General features: G+C 31.6%; 1 long non-coding RNA gene across 3 annotated transcripts; it reads right to left on the reverse strand.

The window, feature by feature from the left end:
• Positions 1-313: 313 nt before the first annotated feature.
• Positions 314-7,702, reverse strand: LOC130674448 (uncharacterized). Of its 3 annotated transcripts, XR_008991051.1 has the most exons (5): positions 7,140-7,702; positions 5,473-5,680; positions 3,358-3,563; positions 2,879-3,098; positions 314-1,702 (listed from the first exon to the last, which is right to left on the reverse strand). It is a non-coding gene; the product is annotated as an uncharacterized LOC130674448 (long non-coding RNA). The 3 variants fall into 3 exon arrangements; XR_008991049.1 differs by having other exon boundaries at positions 314-3,098; XR_008991050.1 differs by lacking the exon at positions 7,140-7,702 and adding an exon at positions 6,708-6,836 and having other exon boundaries at positions 314-3,098.
• Between the last annotated feature and the right edge of the window lie 16,971 nt (positions 7,703-24,673).

Genomic DNA, 24,673 nt, shown 5'->3' on the forward strand with positions numbered 1-24,673 from the left:
ATGTATCAAGCGCCGCACAGTCATAAAAATCGTTTTTTCGTCTTTAATCGAATTTTAAAAGGTCTTCTGTAACATAAAATAAAAAATGGATATTCTTATTGGAAAGCTGAAAATTTTTCCTACAAAAAACTGTTAAGTGCTCATTTTTTAAAAAAAAAATTTTCCTTAAAAAAAATTAATGAAAAAGGTGAAAACAAAAATTTTTAAAAATTCCAAAAAATCATAACTTTGAAACAGCTGCATATAAAAGGCTCAAATTTTCAGAGAATTTTTTTTTTAATATATAGAACGACTCCACAAAGTTTGACCCGAATCGACGAGGGTCGCCCCGTAAAAATAATTTTATTTGGTGGAATGACCCATATATATATTTCTTATAAGAAAGCTTAGTTATCTGTAAGTATAAAATATCTTATAAATGAAATAAACTTTGTGTACTGACTGCTGAAGAATGTATTTGAATATCAATTGATCTGAAGATTTATTAACAAAACAAATAAGTAAAAATAAAATAAACATAATGAACATTGTAGATAAAAGTATGTATTATAAATTAACAGTAAGAGTTTGCCGCATTAACCTTACAGAGCACTCTCTGCTCAAAATGCTTGTCACTAAGACGATTGTACCTCGGCAAATTCATCATCGTCACGTGGCTGAATAGTCTTTCTACAGGAGCAGATGAAGGCAATGGTGTATTGAACTTCAGAAAAAATTTACGAATTGCTGGAAATTTTTCTAACAGTTTTAAGTCAGTCTCTGTGCTCTTTAAGTAACGTGCCACTTCTGCTGCAGTCTCACTTTGTGATAATAACAGTTGAAACTCAGGAATCGCAAATGTAGGCTCTCCAAAATTAAATTCGTCGATCATATCTCTATTAGTTATAGTTGCTGACTCTACACTGCCTTCCGCAGAAACCACTTCTGAGAATCGCTGATGAATTTTTTTCTGTTCTATTTCGGTGAAAGACGTTAACCAGCGGCCTTTAAACCGGGGATGAGAAAGAGCAGCTATGAACGCATCTATATCAGGTTGAGAAGGGTCAAATAGTTTTGTAAATCGCTGATCCACTTGATGGATTATAGCCTGAGCAAGTGGCTTGCAATCAATGAAAGTCTCATCTTCTATCAAATTTCTCATTTCGTATTTCAAAGAAATTAACGTAGGAGAAGAACAGCGTAATATGATTTGTCCGCTCGTAAACGATCTATTGCACATGCCAAAAGTTTTGAGCAACGCACGAATTCTTTCAGAAACTTTAAATCCACGGACTTGAAAGCTTTCTTCAATTTCAGCTTACTGTTGTCTAAAAGCTTCTCTTCAACTGTTAATAGCTGATTTATGCAATCATAGGTTGAATTTCAACGAGTGACAACAGGTCGTTTAAGTGAAATACCTAAGTGATCTTTCAGACTTTCATACACTTTAGGAGAACGTAAAAATTTCCACAGAGATAAACATTTCCCGATTACATTAAAATATTTCTTGTTTAAATTTTTGGATTCTTTAATAGCCTTCAAGCTGTCCGTTGTAGCAATCAAATTCAATGTGTGACTAGCACATCTAAAATGGCGTGGTAATTGATTTTCACATTCATTAGAAAACTCATCATTCGTGGCAATATTTTCATCGACAGAATCAAAGTCTGTATCGTAGGTACCAAGATCAATTTCCACATCTATATCTTCGAACGGGTTTTTACTTAAATCGGAAAATGAAAAATATAAATCAGTCATTACGTAGGCACATGGTATTAAGGTATAGTAAATTCACATTTAGAATAGCAATAACAACTGACATTTTAAATAAATTTTTTTTAAATTCTAAATTTATCCAGACCGTATTTTTCGAGAATTTTTCATAGATATTCAGCATTTCAATCGGCTATTTTGCCCAGTAGAAACTTAGAGTAAAAGATGAAGCGTTTTTTCTTTTCCAAGCAACAATATTGTTACTGTCTCGATAAATCAGTTCAATTTAACCCAACAAACGTGAATATTAGTGCGCTGGTTACTGTTAGTGTTTGTTCAAGTATAATCAAAGATGTTGATATCAAGCGAATGAAATTCATTGATAGCAAAGGACAACCTCGCAAAAATGTGGAGATCGGTCGCAAGCCATCGATTCTATCTATCAGCTTCTAGTTTACTAGTATTCAAGCTTCTATGGTTATTCATTGACCTTACCTCTCGAGAGTTTTAATCGATTATTTTGTCTAGTAGAAATCCAGTTCATTTCCTTTAAACTGTAATCAAGTACTGAAGAGAACTGATTCGAGATTTTGAAAATATTTCTCAATTTAAAAAAAATGGAACCTTTATATTCAACATTTAGTAACTTAAAAAGTATTTTATCAATGATTGAAAGAATATAATAAAACTTCCAAATTACCGTATTGATTAAAATCGTCCGTGAATATTAAAGTTCAAAAATTTTTAAATAATATGTTTTTCAAAGTAACTACCAAAGTTAACGTCAGACCGATTTAATAATTCTCGTCATTTCTCTCTGTACTTGGGGAACTACATTAAGTCCACAAAGTGTATCAAAATCAGCTGATTTGTTTGGAAAATATTGCAACTCGAAAATTTTAATGAATGTATTTTTTTTTAATTCTGGAATTTTTCAAGTATTTGCAATATTTTCGAGCTCGAAGATCTAAAAAATGTGTTGTTTAACTTCATTTTTCAGCTGTAGATACTGAGTTAATTGTGAATGAATATCCTGAACAACTGAATGAGTGTTATGAACTCGAAAATAGCAGGATGTTTTGAGTGGCCTGGTGGGTCAATTGTTTTATAAATATTTCCAGTCGCGAATTATTAATTTAGATATTATGAACTTCGGAATTTAGCTAGGAAGAACTAGGATCTCTACCTGCAAAAGTATCATTTAAGGCCTCAACTCCAAACTCTTTAAATGCTTTAATAAAATTGGATTCATTATCAGTTATTGTAGCTCGAATGGATTGGGGTGTTAAACCAAACGAACAATGGATTTCGGATAAGTGATTTGCAATTGCATCAAATGAATGAGTTCCATAAAATCGTCTGCATGCAATTGCTGCAGATTTACGCTCTAATGGATCAGGATGAATCTGTAAGATACGAAAAAATTGATTTATGTAATCAGAAATGTTTAACTTTCATATCATTATAAATTTTGTTTTTTGTTGTATGTAATACATAAAAATAAAAATAACATCCGCTAAATAAGATCACTCGAAAAGTTTCGGAGTCCATCGCAGACAAACACTGTGACAGGGAATTTTTATATATATAAAAAAAGAAGATAGAAAACAGAACAGAAAGATACACAAAAGAAAATAGATATGAACGCGTATTTTCAATTTTTACCCAGCTAGCTGTTACTCCAAGAAATCAACGTGATCCTCCGGTCCAAACGTCTGCAGTTGTACACACATATCCTCTTCTTCCAATAATTAGAAGTATTTCTTTACGCACGTAATCGAAAGATTTCTTGAAAATTTTGTCCACTTGCTTTAATAAAGAATAGCGGGTTAAATGTTGCAGTTGACAATCTTTTTTTTTAATTTGTAAATCTGTAATATAACATTATGTAAAATTAACAATAGTAATACATACAAATAGATAGGGTGAATCTCTTTATCACAGAGAAATAAAATTCGGTCCAAGAATAGTATATTGCACACCTAGGTACTGAAACGAAGTCGAGGTCCACCCCTCTAATAGGGATGAATCAACCGTCCGTTACCCATTTAAATTTAATGGGCCCGTGTCCCTTTTAGCTAGTAAGCTAATTATTTGGTAACTGATCCTGGTGTTACCCGGTTCGTAAGGACCAGACGACCGGTTGGCCATAGATTTATGTATGCGAAATGCATATAAAGGATCGGGAGTCGTGGGGCTTGTTATATATAAGTAAAGAAAGAGAGTAGACTACAGGTGTTTGCAAAATAAGCCAAACTAGTGAGAAGCACAAGAAATCACAAAGGTATAATAATAGTGTTATTATACTTACCTGTGAGGTGTTGGTTCACTGGTATCGATGAATGAGAGCAATAAATAATCAAGACAATTGTGAGCTCTGTATCACAATTGTCTGGTATAGCTACAAGCAGGTATTGTAGATAAATATCGCGGCAGGTACGCGCTTCTGTAAGCAGGTATTACAGGATAGGTCACGGCAGGTACGCGCTTCCACAAGCAGGTATTGTAGGAGGATATCGCGGCAGGTACGCGCTTCCACAAGCAGGTATTGTCGGGAAAGGTCGTGGCAGGTACACGCTTCTACGAGCAGGTATCGTAGGAAAAGGATGTAGCAGGTATACATCCTACGGGGTTACCGTCTTCTATAGGCAGGTACTATAGGCTAGGATGAGGATACAGCAGGTATGCACCTCTACGGGGTTGCCGTCTTCTACAGGAAGGTATGTAGGCTAGGAAGTGTAGGTAGGTTTACACGAGAATAATCATTGCAGTTAATGATTATTCTATTATTTAAAAGAATACTTAATTAATACTGAATACTTAGTTGTAAGCAGGTAATTAAAAGTTAAAAGAAAGAGTTAAAAGAATAAACTGTATTTATTATAAAGCCATAGTGATAGTAAAGTTGAGAAAATCTATTATAAATCTAAATAATTAGAGGCGCGCAGGCCTTCTTATAGATTCACGTCGATGCTTACGCGTCGACGTGATGCGCATCCCTTTCATTAAAAATACGAATGGAGAGGGATTATTAAATAATAATAATAATTAGGTAAAACTAAAGCGGGTAAACCAGGTAACACGAGGTAAATACCCTTGGTAACTGCCTATTATCATAGTACGATAAGGAGGATTTATAAACCTCGTTACAGTACCAGACCACATGTTATTGTTATCCGAGACGAAGCCAAGGTTGACAATCATGTGATCTGAGGCTTTCTTATTTACTGCCCGAGGAGTGTATACTATTTTTCTCGTTAACAGAGCCAAAAGGCGACAACTTCGTTTCGCTATGCGAAACGAAAGTAGTCGCTTTCGGCCCGGCGACGAGAAAATGTTTTTTTTCGCTATAGGATACTAGTCTGAAATTGTCTAGTTCTGGTTGACTCCAGCTATGAAAACTGCCATTTTTAATGCAAATTATATGAAAAATATAATGTGTAACACGTGATGAAAAACGATTTCAGATTTCGGATGGTACCAGCCCTCACTTCGCTCGAGCAGGTAACTCCGCCGTTGTCTGAAATGGTCTTGTTCCACCCCCAGTCACATAATAGTATTAGATAAACGGTTGTCACTACGAGAATAACTTGTTTTTGTTAACTTCAATCAAAAATGTATTATCTTCGATGGATGGAGTTTAATTTGTCATCCAAAAACAGTTACTTTAAATAAACAATAATTGTTTTCTATGTCACGAACTTTCTGTTCTTAGTTCAAGAACAAAATTTTTATTCAAAATCATATTTTAGTTTAAGAGAAGAAATTATACTCATTTACCGTCAAAAATTTTACGTAAAGTTGGATCTTCCACTGCTCTGAACGGAATCATAAACCTTAACATAAAGTTTGCCACATTTCGCTCAATTTGTTTTTGATTGAAGACACATGACCACCGTTTACGATCGATGATTGAAGTTGGATCTGAGCCTTTTCGCTTTTGTTCTGAATATTTCATGTATTCAACATAATCATTTTTATGGCACCTCTGAATAAAAAAAAAAAATTAGTAAAACAGTTGACTTAAGAGGTCATTCTTGCAACGTCCTCCTTATTTCTAATGAAAAGAGAGAGTTTTCATTATACAGAGTTTTCATGCAATGCTTGGACTTAACTTTTACGAAAAAAAAAAAAAAATATTAATTGTTAAACTATCGCTATCTTAGTTGGAACCTTTCCCGCGAGTAGTGCCTCGCGGTGACCATCACAGCAGCCTTCTGGATCATCGAAATTAAGAAAACCAAAAATAAACCTTTAGAATAATAATAAATCCAGTCTTTAATCGAAGCTTTTTTTTTTTTTGAAAATTCACAAAATGGCGGCTTTCGAAACTTTAGACTCTGATTTTTGATGAAAAATCAAAAGTTAATTGTTTGTTAAAACATAGTAATATTCAACAAAAAAAAAAGCTTCGATTAAAGACTGGATTTATTATTAATCTAAAGGTTTATTTTTGGTTTTTTGAATTTCAATGATCCAGAATTTTTGAGGGATTTCTAAGAATTTTTGAGTCGGGTTGAAACAAAAAAAAAAAAGTAAAAATAATTGAAAAATTTCCAATCCGTCGCCATTTTTTTTCAAATCAAAATTTTCAAAATCCCGTACGTACAACGATAACTACACTCATGCAGATTGAAAATCAATTTGAATTTTCAATTTCGGATGATCCGTTTCTGAGTAATCGAACCGACCATGGGGAGGGAAAAATTTCGTTACTGCTCCACGAGATTGTTTATAACTTTGTAACAATTAAATATTTTTCTATAAAAATGTAGCGTAACAAACTTGAGTGTGCACTTAATAAAATCAAAAAAACCCGATCCCCAAATTCTTTTATTTTCCCTGTCAAAAAAATTCCTGAAAATCACAGTTTTTTTTCGGCCGTCACAGTGGTGTTCCCCCTTAAAGCATTGCATGAAAACTCTGTATAATTTATTTTGTAAAATAAACTTAATTACTATAAAAAATAAATTATTGAAAATAAAACTTTTTTTGACGCTTCTGAGTGGACGTACCCTCTTAAATACAAATAATTTGTTACATAATATCAACAGTTATTTGGAAAAAAAAATTTGAAAAATATTTATAAGAAATCTAAGTTTAGTGAAGTTCTTTCGAATGTTACCAATCGCGATCAAATCGGTCAAGCAGTTCAAAAGTTATGAGAGGTTTACATACATACATACATATACATATATACACAAAAACACACACCAGCACATGCATACAGACATAGTGACATCACCTCGGGAATAGTCAAGAAGCTTCCTAGGCCCTCAAAACGTCAAGATCCGTAGAAAACTCGATTTTCGAAAATCGGCGTGAAAACTAAAACTTCCCGATTTTTGAAAATTTTCAATTTTCTTAGCCGGAAGTTGAAAAACAAAAAATGAAATTGATCTCAATTTTACCTGAATGAATAATTGTCATCATAATATAAATGTTACCTTTAAATGACTGGTAAAATTTGATGTTGATCTCAATGATCCTTTAAATGGTTTTGGTGGGTCACAAAGTTTGCAATTCGCAATAACTTTTCCAGTTAAACTTGACTGATCTATTATAACTTCAAAGTACTTGCCGTCTAAGCAAGCTAATTTTTCCACAGCAATCAATAGTTTCTCCCTATCATCTAGTATTTCACAGTCATTAGTACAGTCATTTGAGTTTTTATCAGCTGAATTTTGTCCTAAAGTTGACTAACGTGCATCGTCGTTATTACAAGTTTGATCATCAAGACTACGATAATTATTCTTATCGTTTTCGTTGTTCTCATCTTCATTGTCGTCGGTGTCCGTCTCATTATCTTCATCGTCACTCTCCACATTCTTATTATTAACATTAGTATCAGGAATATCACCTGTTTCGGTCGTAGAAATACTCATCTGACTCAATTGCACAGTTTCTTCTTGTATATCATCAGATGACATACTTTCATCACTATCAGTGTCTACTAATGAAATATTTCGATCAATTCGGCGTTTTTTTACAACTGGAGATTCGTTATCAGTACCCGCCATAATTCTAATATAACAAAAAATAAACAATAGTATTGACCAACATTTATTTACTGAGAAATGATATTTATTAATAGCTATAAGTTTATATTAGAAAAATAGTTCAAACATAAATCAAAAATTTTTTATTTGTTCCGTATGAAATGAGGAGAAATCACATAATTAAAATAAACGCCCAATAGAACCAAAATTGAAGTGGAAATGAAAAAATGTACAATCATTATTTGATTTCGAACTATGCTAATATGGAGATCATTTTACTTCTCACATTTTTAATTCCTTAAATTCTTTCATATCAAAGCCAATGTTCTGTTTTTTGTTCTTAATCGATATTTTATTAGTAATAGAGATTCAAAAGAAATTTAATTTTGAAGTTTCATGAGAAATGCTTACAATAAACATTTACATCTACTTGAAAAATTAATCAAAAATCATGTTGAAAACGTATTTCCGATGTCATTCGTACAAGAAAGTATTATTAACTTAGATATTAAAAAAAAAAATATATTTAAAAATGTTAAAGTGTTAATACAGGCATAAAACAACAATTTAAAAAATATTTTGTTTAAAATGTATTTTAGAGAATCTCTTAGTATCTGACTGGAAGAAAAGTAATATTATCAAATTTGATGTAGCTTTACATGATTTTTTAAAAAGACCATACAAGTAAAAGTTTTTTTAAGAACTGAATGTATAACAAACGATGGAGAGTATTAAGAATCAAAAATTTTTAAACTGTTCTATTGGAAAAAGCTAATCTAAATGGTAGTTCTATTAATCGTCTATGCAACTTAATATCGATGAATGTCTGATTGGACTCTTTTGGTAATATACACAAACAAGTAAGATATTGAATAAAAAGTGAAAATTGATGATTAATTGTGTCTAATATTGAAAAATTTATATTAACAAGTGTTGACTATTTTATTTTCATCTCAAAAAATCAACTTACCCTCAAAATAATTAATTCCCAAAAGCTTTTATATTTAGAAATCAGTATTTAGGTAAAAAATGTTAACAATAATTTTTTTTTACCTACTATTTTGAAATAGGCTTATTATTATTGACTTTAATTAAAAATAATGAACCTTATTCTTCAGTTTTAAAATCACCAATATTTTTTTACTCGCAACTCATAAAATTTGATTAACACTCATCACTTACCTTATTTACTTTTTCTGATAGTCTTAATAAATTTCACTGATTAAACACAATAATTTTCACAAAAAAACTTTAAGTCAAAAAAACTATTAAATAGTTTTTCATTTTAAGATTTGAATACATAAATATTTAATTTAAATGCGCAAATGAGAAAAAAATTCTATGCGACGCCATCTGTGATGAAACACATTAACTTTAAGAGAGTTAAATTTTTCGTCTAGTATTTCGAATGATCGATTATTGACTTGCAGAAATATGACTAAAAATAAATAATAGGGGAAGAGGGAGGGGCAAACTAGGGTACCTAAGAAAGTATTAAGTTTTTGGGGTCCCAAATACGATGAATTATTTGATTTTAATTCTCTTCGAAGTTAATAGGATAAATTTTTAACTTTCGTTAGAAAAAATTTTTGTATTTTCTGCTGGCAAAATGGAGTACTTTCTGAAATGAGTGAAACATAATTTTTCCGGAAAATTACCATAACATTCTATAAAATTGCGTTTTTATCGACATTTGAACTGGAAAAAATTACTTCTTAACGAATAACTAAGAGCAAATTTAGAAAATAACTTTTTTTTAAGTTATCCCATGCAAAAAATTTTTTTGATCGAATCAGTGTAAAATATTTGAATCTTTCACGAGAAATTATTTCCAATTGATGAGAAATTAAAAAAAAATTGGTAATAGTTGTGCTTATTCAAGATGTGAACAGAACGATTTTATAGTGAAAAAAAAATCGTAATTATTTACAGAATATTCAAACAAATTCTTTTCTATATGTGATATACCTCAGTCTACACTGCTCGAAAATTCAATTTTATTCTCGATGAAAAATCTTAAACTAGGAAATGTATCATTATTTATTTATATACTTCTGGAAATTTGCCATCTGACCAGTAGGCTTGGCATACATGAAGTGAATTTAATCTAATCTAAACTAATCTAAGAAAACCATTTCAAATGAATTGATGTTCTTGAGTCAACAGAACGAATTCTTAAGTCACGAAATTATTCTAAATCTGAGTAAATTTTTCTTGGTTCAAGAATTTGTTTTCTTGACTCAAGAACAATAATTCATTTGAAATGGTTTTCTTAGTTTAAGATTCTTTCTAGTGGATAAAGTTGAATTTTTTAGCAGTGTAAATTTAACAGATAATAACTGACAAAAAATTTCACTTCGCAGAATTTATTTTATTAACAATTTTGAAGAAATTCTGTCCCGAATATATGTCACTGCAGGGAAGTTGAATTATGTGAAAATCATCAACTCAGCATCCACTCCGCATTCATTCCACAAATCACTTCTCAAATTTCTTACAACATGTGTAATTTTCAGGTATATATTGACCATCTTGATCTGCTGAAAAGTTCTAGAGGTCCATGAATCTACACTTAAACTTTTTTATATTGATTAATGTGTAATGTTTCCCATTACACATTGATTTTTTAATGAATAATGTGTGGCCCTTCAATACTTATTACTTATTATTTAATGAGTAAAGTATTTGTTTGCATTACCCATTAACTTTTTAATGAGTAATGTATTGCTCTACATTACTTATTCATTTTTTAATGAGCAATGAATAAAAACTCCATTACCATTAAAAAAAAAAAAATGAGGATTGCATTATTTTTTACATTAAGATTTTTGCAGCACTGATTTCTATAGATGGTTGTACAGTGAATGCTAGAATAACGACAGTAACAGTCAATCAATACATCGAGTCATCTAACATTAAAAAATGCTCAGCGAACGGGCGGCTAACAGCTAGTAAATGTATATATTAGGGTGGTCCTTATTTAGGCTATGTTTGAATTTTCGGAATAGTCTTGAATAGGTTCCAAATATATCAAAAATAACTCGTGCCAAATTGCAGCTCTTAATTTTAAAATTAACCCGGCCCCCACGACAGTCAAAGTTTTAAATGGAAACAACATGGGACAATTTCTGTTATTACTTTTGAATTTTGTAAGTCATGAACTAATAAACGGATAATATCAAGACATGAATATTCTTTTAGTTAAAAGTTATTTGAGGTCTAAATTGAAGTTCTAGTTAATTTCACGGTTATTCCATTTTTATCGTAGTTTAATGATTCGAAAATGTAAAAAGTGTTATAAATTATATTCTAGATGACTTTTCTTACCTTGAGGTTTGCTCTAATAAAAAAATATTGATTAATTAAATATTATTAAAATTTCAATGGAAAATAAAAAATACCAACACTAGTCTGTTTTTTTTTTTAATCACAGAGATTTTCATAAAGTTGTTACAGTAGTTTATTTTAGCGCGTCAGGAAACATTTGTCGATGATCTTTAACCAATTGAAATACATGTTGCATTTGTTTTTCATCCTTAGTATAATGTTTACAAAACTTTTGCACTAGTTTAACTCCTATTTCAGCACAGTCATTTACAACTGATAGTTTTTTGACAAACCCTAATGCAGTCCTAGCTTTCATTTTCAGCCCATTCAGAAGGATAAATTTCTCAAAATTCTGTTTGTAACTTAAATCTTTCAAAAAATGTGATTGATTCGGCGGTTACATAAAAATCGATGTCATTATATAATAAATCGTTTATACTATTGCATTAAAAGCGTTTTACTACATTTTTCACTTGTGTGATCCAGGTCTTTCTCTTTCGGAATATCATCGATTGTAATCCTTTCTTTTTCCGTATGCAGCTTACTCACAATTTTTAATTTTGATTCTAATGAAACATATTCATCCAAAATTGCCATGATCGATAACTCTGGCGATAAGTACCATAGATGCTTTATGAATTCAGTTTGAATTTAAAACTAGTTTATCGAAATTTTTACCAATGAATATCAAAATCCTTCAACAATATGACCAAAATATCTTGCGTATCCCGAAATTTAAAAAATACTTAAAACTTAAAATTCAAGAATAACAAAAAATTTGGTGTAACTAATTTTTTAGGGTCACGGTTACCCCGAAATTTTTCTAAAAAATGGAGCCATCTAGAACATAAATTATAACACTTTTTACATTTTCGAATCATGAAATCACGATACAAATGGAAAAACCATGAAATTGACGAGAACTTCGATTTTGACCTCGAATAATTTTTGAACCAGTAAAGTTAGCAAAAAATCACTAAATACCTTTCTTGTAGAGCGTTAAATTTGCTACAAGAATATTCATGTCTTGATATTATCCGTTTATTAGTTCATGATTTACAAAATTCAAAAGTAATAACAGCAATTGTTCCATGTTGTTTCTATTTAATACTTTGGCTGTCGTGGGAGCCAGATTAATTTTAAAATTAAAAGCTGCAATTTGGCACGAATTTTTTTTGATATATTTGGAACCTATTCAGGTCTATCCTGAAAAAAATGCCAACATAGCCTAAATAAGGACCACCCTAGTATATTAGGGTGACCCCAAAAAACCGACTTTTCTTTTTGTTTTCGAATCTCATAGGAAGCTTTGTTGAATACCATATTATCAGAATCCTCTCCAAAAAAGATCTTGGTAGAAAATTATTAAGCGGTTGCTTACAAATTTTGAAAATTCCATAAATGATTTGAATACGAATTATTTTTCGAATTTTTTTCTTTCTTATGTCAGCAATAGTTTATATCTGTGAAATAACGAATATGCTGAAAATTTCAGCCCAAAATTTGAACAATGAAACGTCGCTCAAGAACTTCGAATGTTTTTGACTGCTACTTTTTGGATGGTTTCGAGCGACTTGTGATTTCTTAACTAATACGTAAACGAAATTCAATCCAAACCTTAATTTCTGGAGAAAAAATTCAATTACTGAGTTATGTCGATTAGTATTCACTTGAAAATACAAAAATTGAACAAGACCCAGAAAACTTACTCGAATGTGCAAAACTTGAGATTTTCATTAAAAAAAAAATCAATAATAACGTCAAATTGAGTTCTAGATAAAGGAATAGCTTTCTTGAATAAAAATTTTGTGAAATTATTATTTTGAAAAAAGCAATTAATTCAATTAATACTGATTATCGATGAAAAAAGATATTTTTAAATAAAGATTATTTTAATTTTTCTTGTCAGATGGAAAGTCGAGGAAAAATTTCCAAATTCTTATTGGTTGACTTGTTTTAAAAGTCAGAACGAATGAAAACAAGTTCTTCGAATCGTACCATACTTTGACATTGGATGTCCTTTGAATGATCCAACTCATGCAAAAATCTTAGGGAATTTTTTTGTCGACTAGTGAATTCGCTATACGAAAAAAAAACGGTCCCTTCATTTGGAACAGTCTAATATACAAACGGATTCGGAAAATCTATGCATATTTACTACAGAAAAAAATAAATTATTGTATTAAGTTATAGGCAATGACGATGTAGTGTCTGGACTATGGATAATGGAAACTTCTCGTGTATCTCTGCTAATCATATTAAGTTTGCCAGACCGCTCAGTGCTCTTTCAAACCAACTCCACCAACAGCTATGTTGGAACTCTTGAGAACGAGTATTCACTTGCATGACGAATACACAAATTGCGATCGTGATCCCAGTTCTTGCCATGCTTGAGTAATCTATAGTTTGGCAAGGCCAGTAATTGTCAATCTAGAAACTAATTTTAGCTTTGGAATTGGGTTGTTGAAAAAAAAAAATAAATTTATGGTCTTTTTTATTTATTTCAAAACTTTAAAATTAATTATATTCAGAATTGATGCGAGAAACTTTTAAAAAATTGTTTGTTATCTAATTATTAACAATTAAAAATACTGAAAACAACCACGTGACTAAGAACGCACTACGATTGGTCGCCATGTTTGTGACGTCACAATGTTAACGGAATTCGAAGATAATACAGTGTCAAGACACGTAAAAATATCGAAAATTTAGTGCATAAAAAAATTAATAATATCAAGTAATTCAATTTAGTCATGTGTAATAAAGGATTCATAAAAGCTAATTCTGATTTTATACCTGATGTGGATATGTTTATGATAATCGATTTTTTAAAAAATGATATTTGGTTCAATTCAGCTGAAGTTCGAGGTGCTAAAGCATCAAGTTAAGTTGGTAAAAAAATTTTGTGAATTAAAATATCAAATCATCTATTCTATTAAATACAATAAATAATTGATTAATTTTTTGAGTATCACGTGAGAGTTACAGTGACAAGGCTATAGGTTATGTCCGATTGAACCGTAAGAATGGTATTTGCATCGTAAACGGGCGTATATACCCAGAACATCGAGTTAGGAATAAAGCTTACTCAGTTACTTTAACTATTAACAAAAGATTAAAAAAACTTCAAGACGTTCAATGTCATGACTGTGCAGCTTCGGCAGGTAACAAATAATTTAATCAAAACATAAGTTGTTTAATATTATAGACAATAATCATTTTTTATATATTTATATTTGATGTACAGGTTGCAAATATGCATTAGCATTACTTATTTGGACTCATCGGAGAAGTGAAGATCCAACACCTACTGAAGCTGCGTGTTATTGGAAAAAGTCTCGATTATCAGGCGTTGGCACTGTCATAAAATATATTGAAGCTGGAAAACTGACAAAAAAAAATCTCTTCAGTCCCAACCGAAAATTTGCCGGATAATAGTACGTTTTTACAAGTAATTGAATTTGCAAAAAATCAACAAATAAATTCTCAAATTGGACAATTGAATTTTGACTTAGAGACCAAATGAAATTATAATTTATCATTGCATCAGCTGATTTTTCAATTTCATCAAAGTTCTGATATGCAAGTTGATGAATTTTCAGAATTTCATAAAACTAAAATGAAAATTGAGATGTGTAAATAAGCTGAACAGCTAACAAAACAACAAAGTGAATCTGCAATATGGCATGAACTTCGTTATGGACGTATTACATCATCAACATTTTATGAAGCTGCTCATTGTAAAACCGATAGCGGTTCATTTGTTCAACAAGTTATTGGTGCAAGTAAAGTTCATGAGGCAAGTGCTATGGCACGGGGAAAAGCATTAGAAAAACACGTAATAAAAGTATTAGAGGAAGAGTTAGGAATACCAATTCCGCGTCCAGGGATGTATCTTGCACATAGTCATCCGACTTTTGCAGCATCTTCTGATAGAATGACTAGTAATACCATTGTTGAAGTCAACAGTCCCTCCAGTGTAAAAACATTGAGCACTTTTTTACCAAAAAATAAAAATCAGCTTGAAATGTGTTGCGCAAATGCAATTAAAGATGTTAATGACCGGTAAATTTTGTATTACTGACCCAGATTTCGAAGAGAATAAAACAATTTATATTAAAAAGCTCGAATACGATGAAGTTCATACACAAGCTCTAATAAAAAAAAGCTTTGTTACTTTGGTAAAAAAATTTATTTGCCAAATTATTGCAATCTGTAAAAATTCAAGACATACAGTAACCTTAGTTATCTTTGTACTTTGATGCTAGCTTATAAATATTAAGAATAAATATATCTGTTTTTATAAAATGGACTTAGTAATTAATTATAAAAAGTAAATATTCATAAATTTAAGTTGCTATTATAGGTGCTTGTAAATTTACCAATGCTGCAGCAACAACAACAATATAATCTGTAGAGGGCAACATATTATGATTAATAACCACATGAGGTTTGAGAAAATCAAACTCTCTCATTCTTCCAATGACGCGTTCTATATGAATACGGAAAGCAGCAATTCGTTTGCCTACTAAAACCTCAGATTGTAATAATTTTACTCCAGAATTAACCAAGGTGGTCGAATGAGTTCTATATTTTGATCTTCAAGAATTGAAACAATGTTTTTGAATCCTCGATCGGCTATTACAGCACAAGCTTCGGGTAATTGTTCTAATAATCCACTTTCTTGAAATAATAGCTCATCCGAAATTTGTCCTTCGAATAATTTTGATATGAAATTTGTAAAACCATCTGGTGTACAAGATATCAAATATTTTAAAGTATTACATTTTTTATACTCCGACCAAGTTGGAGATTGATACTCTGGATCACTCGGTTTTTTAATTTGTATCTCGAAAGCATCAATGATCGCATGTACATGACTATATGAACTCCTGAATGGTATCAGTGATATTCTTTTAAGGTAGTTCCAGCATGAAATCACTTTTCGACAGGTTCGGCTGAAATTTTTTCACAAGTTTAGAATAGCTTTATTTATGAATTCCTAAAATTTCATAATTTTTGACCGTTTAGATCGCAAGATATTTGAAGACAAAGTTCGCGATTTTGAGGGTCATGCCCCATTTAAAGTATGTAAAATGTCCGGTCTCTCCAACTATTTTTTATTATATTAAAAAATTCTCACGACAGAATTGGAAAAAGAAGTAGGAGAGTGTTGAAAAATGTTTTTAGAATAAGTTGAAAAAATAAAAGTAGCACCTCACCGTTCAGTTGTCGAGATATAATAATTAAAAAAAATAATTTTCGATCCATTTCCAACCTGCTCACTTAACAAATTATAGTGATCTGGCAACGCCGTGAGCAACGCTCTCTGCAATAGTGTAGAATAAAAAGCAGAAAATTCAAATTTTTCACGGTTTTAGTAAACAAAAATACATAAACACTCGGAGCAGCGTTGTCAGATCACTGAAACTAACAATATGTGATTGTATGTGTGAACGTCTGTGTGCTGAGGCTTCTAAATTTTTGTCAAAATCTAACTATTGTATTTGTCTTCATGATGGAATTTTCGAAAATTTTGCTACTTCTGAACTCAGCTCGACGAGCTAAGTCAGAAAATACATTTAGTTCCCATTTTTTCCCCGTCTCGTTGCCGTCTGAAACTATACAAGTCATAGTGCAGTTGTCACATGACTAATTATCACGTCGACGCATGTCCGTAAGGGTGAAGTGGGGGAGTCCCGAGGCTAGCCCTACGCCCAATAATATTGGTCGATGCCTTCGATCCTGGATCAATTAGCGATAAGACGTATAATTTAGTTTTACTGTCATATACTAGCAATTTATTCGCGACTTTGTTAATACGGATAACTACTTTGTAAATCGGGAAATTAACTTGCGTTATAGTTGTATTACTGGCAATTCTCTTGCGATATACTTTACTGTCCAAGTTTACTGATTATTATAAACAAAGTTAGTTCAATTAAATAGTACTGTACGTTACCGGCGATATACTCGCAATATAAAATTATACTGTGCCACGCATCTGTCTACATTACATCCAGCGCTTGCACTTTCTTGTAAGTAATTTTTATTATTATAATTGGCAATAAACCATCATTGCAATTGTTAATCATTCACTGTATCTATTATCTGTTCATCCTATTTACTTCCTATATTACTGGTAAGATTATCGAATAGTCTGATAAAATAAATATTAATTAAGTTACAAATAGTAATTCGACTATTTATAAGAATAATCTATATTTATAATAAGCCGTGAGGTGAGTTGATAAGCTTTTTTATACGTTACTTTGCAAGAACCCTAGCCCATTGCTCTGTCCTATAATTAAAAAATTCGTAGAGGTCAGCCTAAGCCAGGGTTCAATCCGCGAATCCTGGTGGCTGCTGGTTAGAATCACCAAGCAAAAAGGCGATTTGTCTCAATATATATATATATATATATATATATATATATATATATATATTGTAACATGAGGAAAATTCGGCATCGACCCGTGGTTTTAAATTATTTGAAATAATAAATAATTATCCGGTGAGCGAATTCTAGTGACATCTAGAATCGAAAATTTCGACTTCGAGCGAGCAAGCGATCCAACGCATGGATTGTCACAGGAGATCCGGGATAGACGCCGAACTGAACGGCCACGTTTATTTTATTTGAACAATTCGACTCCGACCAATTTCGATCCCGACGATTGAACAACGCGATTTACGACTAAAACGACCAATCCGAGTGTGGATCAACGACTAGTTAAATTAATTGATCACGACAATTAATTTCGACCGACAATAACCGACTCAGTGAACAAGTGAACAAGCCGAAGCCTCGGCCCGAAACTGAACAACGTGTTCTAGTGAATTTGGTAGTGAACAAGTGAACCGCGTTCGTGTAATAATTATTAATTATTAATTAATTACGCGTAAAAAGTATATGATCGTGCAATTTAACGTGTTACCGAAATAAAATATTATTTTATTTTATTTTTATTTCAATCGAGCAATTCTGAGAATCACGGATTATCAGTGTCTCATTCGCAACAGCAGTCTTGTCACCTCGACGTGTAAGAATACTCTGACGTCATTCGTCAAGTATTTCGTTAAAACTGCCGCTGTATGTGTGTCTCCGGACAATAAACGTACTTTATTTTATTTCGATAACCGACTGTGTTTTCTATGAGCAATGAACTGAATTGTGTTTCGATCAACTACGATTTTTTTTATATAGTTTCGTTTATATCGAGTCAAGCCGACAACGGCATTTATATTTTTTTGTAACCGATAATAATTTTGTGATACCGATCAATTATTTTGTGTTCAATATACGACTAATTATTTTGTGTTAATTCTGATTAATTATTTATCGTAATCTTAAGTGCCTGACCTTTCCCCGATCCACCACCCTGAGTCGACATTTTTGATAATTGTTTATTTGGTGATTATAAAATCACCTGGCGCCCAACTTAATTATTTTTGAACAAGATAGCCAAAAACAGTAAGTGTATTCGGACTTCACTCCGGTAGATCCCCGGTGGTGAAAAACCCGTTACAATATATATATATATATATATATATATATATATATATATATATATATATATATATATATATCTATATATATATTAGAGTGGCCCACAAAAACCGACTATTTTTTTTTTCGAGTCTCTTATGAAAATTGATTGGTTTAAGATGTTTTGAGAAGCCTCTCCTAAAATCAGCTCAATACAAAATTTTCAAGAGGTCGCTTACGAATTTTGAAAATATCAAAAATGATCGAAATTCGGATTTTTTTGTTCTGAATTTCTTCTTTCTTGTAGCAGCTATAGTTTATACTTATGAAATTATGACTACGCTGAAAATTTCAGCCCAAAATTCAAATATTTCAACGGCGCTCAAGAATTTTGAATATTAACTGATAATATGTAACTAACACTTTGAATTAGTTTTTATATTTTTTAATAACTCAATTATTGTCATTTCACTTGAATACAACTTTTGGATAACTGAAAATATACCGGACAGTCTTAAACGATAAAATTGGGGAAGTTTTGAATAAGCAAAAAAACCTAAAAATTCAATTAAAAAATAAAAAAGTATGTAAATAACTTATTTTTCCTATTTCTCGGGTTGTATTTTTATTCATTATGATACAAATTGATGGTGAAAAAATTGAAAAGTTTTACTATTAATATTCAAGGGACCCTTGAAAACGTCCGAGAGACAGTATTCGGAAACATTCAAAATTCTTGAGCGACGTTTAAATATTTTAATTTTGGGTTGAAATTTTCAGTGTAGTCATGATTTCATAAATATAAACTATAGCTGCCACGAGAATAAAGAAGTTTAAAACAAAAAAATCCGAATTTCGATCATTTATGATATTTTTAAAATTCGTGAGCGACCTCTTGGAAATTTTTTATCGAGCTGATTTTCGGAGAGGCTTCTTAAAACATCTTAAACCAATAAATTTTCATAAGAGACTCAAAAAAAAAATAGTCGGTTTTTTTGGGCCACCCTAATATATATATATATATATATATATATATATATATATATATATATATATTGTGACGTTATTTTTTTGGACGAGGCTTGGATTGAGTTGACGTCACAAGCACCAACTGATTTTGGGGCATAACCGAGCATGGTAACTCAAGATTTAGAATTTAGCTGCAGTAAATTGCGATTTTTACACAGTTTCTTGGTGATCGAGTTATAGTTAAGAATAAAATATGGAGTACCGTTTGGCTACAGAAAATTTATATGGGAAATTTATTGTGGGATATGGATTGAGATTAGAGTTGGGTAAAAGATAAAGTTTGAGTCTTGAAATTTACAGTTTTTGGTTTATTGAGTATGTGGAAAAGTCGGAGCAACCGTGGAATGGGGCTCAAGTAATTGCCACTCGGTTGTATCTGATGTCAGGATGCTTGCCTGACCCTATGAGACTTCCATGTGGAGTGCAGAGGTCTAGCTGAAATGCTAGCGCTCCAAAATAAGGACTATGGACTAGGTGTAAGAGATCAGTTTTTGTTATTATGATTGGCAGTACTCAGCGATGGTTTAGTGACCACTATTGCTGTGGAAGCCGCTATTTCTGGTCATTTTTGGAGTTTTGGGTTTTGTTGGTAGGCCTCAGTGGACAGCTTTGACCAGTGTGCTGCTGAGGGTAACCGTTGGTCACTTAAATTTTAGAATTTAGTCTGCGATCTCACCGAAGCCAAGTCCAGGAGAGCGCACACATTGGGATATCCATACTCAATATCGAGTTGAAGTTATGGAGTAAAGTATAGAGAGCCGGTATAAGTGGCGATGATGTTTTTAGTTTGGGGAGTACAGTAAGAGATTCGACTCCGGTCACTCGAAGCGAGCAGACGTGTCAGGAGTGATGCTTCAGAAAGCTACAGGTTGGAGTTATCGTTACAGAAGTATTATTTTAAGCAGTGTGAGACGTTACTTGATATTTTATTCATCAGCAATCAGGTATGAGATAATTATTATAAATAATTAATCGAGTTCGAGTTAGAATCTTGAGGTATAATGCTACGGTTTTAGTTAAAGAAAAGATGTAAGATCTGTGAAAAGTATGAGAAAGTAGTTACAGTTTAGAGTCAGGTTCGCGATCTATTGTTAATATTATTTTTTAGAAAATAATTATAAGGAATATGTTAGTCAGTAAGTTAATTGTTGCCTAATTAACGTCAAAATGAGATCCAGGTCCGTTAGTCGTACGATTTTGTTAAAGAAAATATCTAGAATAATGAGTTTAAGATTATTGTTCCCGTTCACCGAGTACTATTTCAGTATCGGCTGGCTCCAGTTATTTAATTATCTTTTATTAATTATTTTTAATTAATTTAGTTATGAGGTTTTGACGCGCATCAGTTAGATGCCAAGTTGCCGTCCGGGTTTACCGAAATGTTGTATTTTTCGGATTCAGTATTTTGTTATAGAGAGTAAGATTATTTGTATTATGTCCCAATATTTGTTTTGTTCATTGTTAAATAAAAATTGCAAATCAGTTAATAATTTACAGAAGTTTGGGATGATTTGACCGGGACCACTCCCTCTCTCCATAAACCTACACACTGAGCGACACCACGGCATACCGAAACTCTGTTTTTAGTGCTCCAGTCTCTGTCTTGTTTTGCTATTAAGTTTTGAACATTTTAGTTTTAGTTTTGAATTTTATTTTCTGCGTGGTTTTGGTGATAATTCCACAGATCAAAAATTATCCACCTTATTTATGCGTGGTTTATGAAATAATTCCACAGATCAAAAATTATTAAAATTTTCGTAATTCACTGGTTTGGTGATTCCAGTGATAAAAATTACCTGGCGCCCTATCAGTATTGAGACCGGAGGCTAAGGACAGAGAACGAAGTTATAGCGCAAAAATTAGCGTATAATTTTTGCGTTATAATATATATATTGTAACATGAGGAAAAATTCGACATCGACCCGAGGTTTGAAAATATTTAAAAATAATAAATAAGTACCCGATGAGCAACTTTTGGTGACATCTATAATCACCATTCCGACTCTGACCGAGCAATGGATCCAACGCTTGGGTTGAAACGAGAGATCCGGGATAGACGTCGAACGGACCGACCACGTTTTTTTTTATTTGAACAATTCGACTCCGACCGGCGACCAATTTTGATCCCGACTATTGAACAATTAGATTTACGACGTTAAGAACAATCCGAGTTTGAACAATTAATCGCGATAAGTAAATCCCGAGCGAACAATAAACCGACGACTGTGAACAAGCCGAAGCATCGGCGCGATCTTAAACAAAGTGTATATGTGATTTTATTATTGATCAAGTGAACCGCGTTCGCGTAATAATTAGAAATCAATTAATTAATTACGCGTAATAATTATGATCGTGCAATTTAACGCCTTACCAAAATAAAATATTATTTTATATTTTATTTTATTTCACCGAGCAATTCTGAGAATTACGGATTATCCGTGTCTCATTCGTACGGCAGTAGCGTCTTACCGTTTACAATACTCTGACGTCATTCGTCAAGTATTCTATGTGAAAAATAAAATAAGTTTATTTTATGTCGACAACCGAACTGACTTTGCGTTTTGATCAAGTATTATTCTACGAGCAATTTTAATTTCGTTTATATCGAGTCAAGCCGATACCGGCAAATTTATATTTTGCTTGTAACCGATATTTTTTTTTGTGACAACGATCAATTGATGTTCTGTTTAATATACGACTAATTGTTTTGTAATTCTGATCAATTATTTATCGTAATCGTCAGTGCCTGACCTTTCCCGATCTACCACCCTGAGCCGACATTGTTGATAATTGTTTATTTGGTGATTATTACATCACCTGGCGCCCAACTAATAATTTTGAACAAATTTGCCAAAAATCGTAAGTGTGTTCGGACTTCACTCCTCCAGATCTCCGGTGGTGAAAAACCCGTTACAAAATATACACATAACAATAAAAAGAAACGATATGAACAAAGATAAACTTATTTACACGATATGAAAAAGAAAAATTTTAGTTGCAGAATAATAATTTTATTAACGAGATACTAATTTAACTTACTTCTAAACGAACATTTATGGCATGCCAAAATTCTAAAATTGATTCAAATTATAAATTAAATGAATAAAAAAATAAAAATAGAAATAAATGAATAAATAAAATGATATTATTTACATAAAAATAGTGATAGACAATTGAAATATTTTCATAAATATTTTAACGACCCGGGTAAAAATAAAGCAATCTACGGTAGATTTATAGAAGATCTACCACAGATCTTTCGCTTACAGATCTGCAAAAGATCTACCGAAAGTCTGTCTGAGGAGACAAAATTCGAAAAAACATAAAATACATCAGAGACTCCTGAGAGATCTCTTGCAGATCTGCGATAGATATGTGATAGATCTCCGGTTAATCTGTAATTGACAAACTTGTAATAGACCTCTGATAAGTGAGTCAGAGACTAATCAATTTAAATTCGGTGAGTCATATTATCTGTTAGACGGGGCTAAAAATTAAATGTGACATAAACTTTAGATCTGAGAAAATTTTTTTTTACAATTTTAAAAACTTAACTTACCTTCTTTATCTTAAGCTAGCATAAATTATCGCGGTCCAGAGAGTTATGTCACGGTCAAAGAAGAAAAAATTCAAACGGTCTTCAATAAGTTAAAGAAAATTTCTCACTGGATCTCTATAACTGACCCATTTTAAAACACAGGATAATTGCTATATTGTTGAGCCTGATTTTGTTGTATTATTGCATTTACTAACAGTTTTAAAATTTAACTTGGGGGTTTTTCCTTACACTTATTGGCATTGAAATATTTTCTACTGGTAAATCAAATTTTCTGTCAATTTAGGGTTAAAACTTTATTTGTATGAGCGCATTTAAAAAAATCTGACAATTGTCAAATGCTGTGTTTTAAAATCGGGCAGCTGACCAATCCATTCAACAACAGCCTAGAAAATTTCCAAAGATAAAAACACCAGCACTGCTATGGAAAATTTTCAAAAGTAAAAAACGTTTGTAATAAATTGAAGTTCATTTATTGGCTTGTTTTTATCTTAAGGCTTTGATGTACAAAAATTTTTATTGCTTGTCTTGAATTTTGAAGAAATAACTTGAAATCAAATTAATAGATGAACTTACCGCATTAGATACTTGTTTATTTGTAATCAACGACTTAAACATTTAAATATCTCATAAAAAAATTTTAAAAGACAACGTTTTGAATTAGATAAAATAATTCATTGACAATCAATAGTACATACGGGATCAATAATAAATAAATAGTTGTTATCCTTAAAATTCTCAACAGTATAACAGACTGATTTTAAATTATCAATGTCAACAACGAGTAATTCTGTGTTATCAATTATTTTACTCATGTGTATGGAATCTATCATTACATCGGTCAATGCTTCGAAAGGTGTTGTTGTTTCTAATTTCTTAATAATGGCATAAAATTTTGAATTTGCATCACAATTTTCACATCTACTGACACAATCACAGAAACACAATTGAATGAATTTTGAAATTAAACCGAATTCACAACTATTGAGGTCAGCATTAAAATATTTTACATACATCGAATTAATTTTTCTTTTCCGCTGGTATAATTGAGATTCGTAAACAGTTCTATTTTTTAATAATTTCTGAAATTCGTACATTTTTGTGACATCATCCATATTATTGACGATAGATAAACGAGTTAATAAATCATGAGGTAAATCATTGATGCGTTTGCTAGTTCCAATAATAAATGTACAGTAGACTCTCGATAACTCGAACCTCGTTAAGTCGAAATCCTCGGTAACTCGAAAAAAATTTGTATTCCCTTCCGCTGAACCCTTAAATACGCGATATCTCGAATTATTTAGACTCTGTAACTCGAACTTAGTATCGTTTCCCTTCCGGTATCGATTAGGCATATTTATACTCTATAACTCGAATTTTAAAAGTGAATCTCTATAAGTCGAAGTTAGTAAAATTTAAGTACGTTTTTCTCCGTACTTTCCAGGCTTATAGCAATCAAATCTTAATTCCTGTAGGAATGTTCAATGCTTCTTACATTCTTGTTTGTAGTGTATATTTTCTCTCTAAATTATTTTCTTGCAAAGTTGTTGACTGCTAATCAGTTCGTATCTAGACATC

The sequence above is a fragment of the Microplitis mediator genome, chromosome 9 (assembly GCF_029852145.1).
Source record: "Microplitis mediator isolate UGA2020A chromosome 9, iyMicMedi2.1, whole genome shotgun sequence".
NCBI classification, from domain to species: Eukaryota; Metazoa; Arthropoda; class Insecta; order Hymenoptera; family Braconidae; genus Microplitis; species Microplitis mediator.